Raw genomic sequence first — 4,430 nt, forward strand, 5'->3', positions numbered from 1 at the left:
GACTGTTGGAGGAGGCGGCTGGAGTGTTCCTTTGTATTTTAGGTTTAGTGTTTTTTTTTTTTTTAGGGTTTTTTGGTTTATTGTAAACCTAATTGGAGAAATTGTGGTGGTTTACTTTATTTTTTAATTTCTGGTTTAGTTTTGTAAACCGAAATTTATTTATAAAACAATTTTAATTTATGGATAAATTTATTTTATTTTTAATTATAAAGTAATTTTCAGTTTAATTTTAATTATTTTAATTATAATTAATTTTGTTTTATCATAAAAAGACCTATATTTAAGTTAATACTATCATTTAAATATTGCTATCTTATTTCCAATTTTCATAGCATTTCGTAAAAAGGGTACTGCTCATGGTTTTGTTGTTTTTGGAATAACATGCTCATAACTATAAAACCTTTTTTTTTTACGATACATAACTATAAAACTTCAATGATCATATATAAAAGTAACAAGCTCTGCTTCTTACACAAGTAACAAAACAACGAGAACACTTCTACTACATTGCAACATTCCAAATCAATATTAAAAAGAAACAAAGACTTGGGTTCGAGCCATCGACTATAGATGGTCAAGACTCAAGATAACACAATACAAAACAGAGAGAACCATGAATATACAAAGGACCAAAGAGAAAAAGGAAACAAAAAAAAACCCACAACACTATACATATTACATAAGCTTTACATAGATTCTACCTTTTTAGTGTCTGCTTCAGGCTGCCATTAAGTAGAGACATAAGCCCACCACCATGAACTCTCTCCTCATGAATCATAAGTCAAACATGTTCCTCCCATTGCTATTGCTACTCTTATTGTCTGTTTCAGGTCTCTCAGTGTTTGAGAAGCTTAAAGATTTCATAGATGGAGGCACAAGAACCTGCATTGGTATCATCACCTTCTGTCTTTTTCTCAAGATGCTGCTGCGGATAGCGGTCAATCGAGTCAGTGCAATCAGAGACCGCACTGACTTCAGACAGAGAATAATCAGTGGTGGTAGAGACAAGACCACTAAAAAGTCCTGGTCCAATCAAACCAATTTTGCTTCCAGCTTTGTCCTTAGACATACTATTATGCGCAGCGCATAAACCACTCTTCCCTCTAGCAAACTTCTCACATACCAGACCTCCACCCCAGGAGCATCTTACCTCCACCATGAGCCTTACACAACTCAGTACTACCTTGTACACTCTTCTCACACCCTAAGCACTTGCACCGTTTCCCACCACCATGCTTCACACAACAATCAGTCTTTCCACGAGCGCTCTTAGTACACCCCACCGCCACACATCTCTTCCCACCACCATGAGCTACACAGAAACTCGTCGCACCATGCACGCTTTTAGAACATATCCCACCTCCATCAAACATACATCGTTTCCCTCCACCGTGTGCTTTACACAGAGGAGTACTACCTTCAGCTCCTTTAGTACATCCACCAAAGATACAACGTTTCCCACCGCCATGACCTTTGCAGTAGTTGGTACTCCCTTGAGCACCTTTAGTACAGTCTAAAGACTGACAACGCCTACCACCACCATGTGATATACAAAGACCAGCTTGTCCCTCAGCACTTCGCTTACATCCTTCAACCCTACACCTTTTGCCACCACCGTGCTTGATGCAGAGTCCTGATTTGTCACGTGCAGCCTTACCACATCCTTCAGGGAACCCACACCTTCTTCCACCTCCATGAGATATGCAGAAGTCTGTTTTCCCTTCAGCGCTTTTTGTGCATCCCAAGTGTTGGCATCTCTTTCCTCCACCGTGTGCTTTGCAGAAAGTGGTTGTGCTCTCAGCACCTTTGTTGCAGCCTGGCTTTTTACATCTCTGCCCACCTCCATGGCCAATGCAGAGCCCTGATGCTCCTCTAGCTCCCTTGGCACATCCTATGAATCTGCACTTCTTTGGATTGGTCGTCCTGTTATGAGAAGATGTGGCAGATGCTGTCTTGTAAGAGAAAGAAGTACCTAGAGAGAACTCTGACTCATCATGGCTCAGCTGTGAATTATAAGCATTAGTGTGTGTATATGTCAGTGAGGAACAATCAAGCCCGCTGAAACTGTCCATGGTCACAGAAGGAGGACCTAGTTTCAAGATTGAGTTATCCTCTGATGAGAGTTCATGAACAGTCCCAGAAGAAGCTGAGACTTTGTTGTTATTGTTATTAACACTGACATTGTAATAGTACGAGGGAGGTGGTGGACCTAAACCGAGAACCAACCGGCAACCACCATCAGGACAAGTAGTTACATCAGAACAAAGGTTATGGTGGTGGTGAGAGCTCCCCATTAATCTCCCTGAGCTGCTTCCAGGGCATTTCAAGGTGAGAGCAGTATCTTTGAGATTGTCTAGGTTTGCAATACAGTTCAGATCCATATGAAGAAAGACAGAAGAGGAAATAAAATGGCCAAAAAAACAAGAATACTTAGAACAATTTGTAAAACTATAAACATAAAAGCAACTTGAGATATAAACATCTCCCACCACTGACAAATCCACTTGTGTCTACCATGTCCATCTTCAAGAATGAGCAAGAGCAAGAACCTTTCTGCAGCAGTTACAAACTCTATGTCAGTAGTAGAAAAGCAATGACATAAGACTTATAATAATAAAAACTGCATTGGAGGTAATAGTGAAATACAGATTGCAGTTTTAATGGAGTTAAGAGATTCAAAGTACAGACCAATAATTGGGTACTAAAAACTGTGGTTGAGAAGGACAAAAGTACCAACCAAAATGACTTATGGTTAGTTTGTAAAAACATTTTTTGTGGCCTCGAAAAAACAAAAATCTGATTGTACTTTTTTTTTACTTGAACAACTAAAAAATTCTGAATTGTTTGAGAGATCATTTATACTTGATAACACTTGTATCATCTTTTTGTTCAACACACTTGTATCATCATAACTTGGAAATTCAGCTTGTTTTGTTTGATTAAGTGATTACAACAATGTGGATTTCCCAAACAAGATCTAATCAAGGGAATCATTGTTTTCTCGCAAATAAAAACAAAATCTAAAAGAAAACACCATGGAAGATTCTTATGTTTTAACTAGTTTATAACTTTCCATGCAAACCACTGTCCAAGAGAAATGTTTTTCGGAATAACCTCTCCTCTCCCAACCAAAACTTGTTTAAAGTTTAAACATATGGACACTTAACAAAAAAAATTAGTTTAAATTTTTTTTGGGGAAAAAACTAATTAAACCCACATCAAAGTAAAAGAAAAAGAGACTAAGATAAATAATTCATATCATACTCTTGAAGGTGAAACATCAAAAAATCAAAACCCTAATTTTAAAACAAACCCTAAAAGGAGCAAGAGACAATAACAGAAACTAGCTGAAAATAAACCGGCAAGAAAGTGTTTATAAGCCATTCATTCTGATGCATCATTTATTACTCCATAGATCAGTAAGAAAAAGAAACAAAAAATAACTAAAAGGAGCCAAATAAGAACCTGATGGATCTATAAGATAGGGAGACAGATTCCTTAAGCAAAAAAACAAAAAAACTTAGGAAACTAAAAAAATCTCCTCGTCTCAATAATATTTACTTATTTAGGGAAGAAGAAAAAGACAGACTGAAAACATATTATCGAGGCAGAAGAGAGAGAAAGGAGATATTATTACGAGCGGTTCATGTCCTCGTTTATAAACGAGAGATCGAGCCGAATTACCCAAAATACCCTCTATCTTCGTCGGTTCTGATTGGATGAGATACTGCCCTATTTTGGAAAATTACAAAAACGCTTTTCTATGAAAGCGACGCCGTTTTGAGGGACAAAGCACTTCTGAATTTCTGTTGACTCGAGTGGGGTAGTGATACTGCGACAAGTCACTTCTGAATTTCTTATATAAAATAAAACTGATTCCACTCCATAATTTACGACGACATCGTAAAATTTACAGTTTCTGTCGTGAAACTTAGGATTTAAAACTGTAAATTTCTGTATATTATTAATGAATAAGTGTTCTTTTTTTTTTTGATCAAATGTTACAAAAGTGTTCTTTATATAAGGGTTACAAGAGAGATAAATGGAAATACAAGAATAGAAAAGATTACAAATCATAAACATAAGTAAATTAGGAAAACTAGAAGAATGAAAAGTCTCTTGGCCGCCTCTCTCTCATACTCGGACGACTCTCTCTCCTCTCTCTCTCTCTCTCTCTCCTGCGGTTTGGGTCTCGAATAGATCGGACCGGTTATGGACATCCATCAATTGACTTATAACACTCCCCTTTGGATGCCATAACCATACAGAGATTGTAATACGCTTAATGTTGCCTCATTAAAACCTTATCAGGAAAACCCAGTGGGACAAAACCATGATGAAGGAAAAAGAGTACAACACGCACTTCTCCCTCTGGTGTGAACGTCAGTGGAGGTCTTTCAGCCTACGCATCCCAATCTGATGCGTGAGCT

At 37.6% G+C, this 4,430-nt stretch overlaps 1 pseudogene; it reads right to left on the reverse strand.

Moving 5' to 3' along the window:
- Positions 1–697: 697 nt before the first annotated feature.
- On the reverse strand, positions 698–3,616 carry LOC106314187 (annotated as a pseudogene).
- Between the last annotated feature and the right edge of the window lie 814 nt (positions 3,617–4,430).

The sequence above is a fragment of the Brassica oleracea genome, chromosome C9, assembly GCF_000695525.1.
Source record: "Brassica oleracea var. oleracea cultivar TO1000 chromosome C9, BOL, whole genome shotgun sequence".
NCBI classification, from domain to species: domain Eukaryota; kingdom Viridiplantae; phylum Streptophyta; class Magnoliopsida; order Brassicales; family Brassicaceae; genus Brassica; species Brassica oleracea.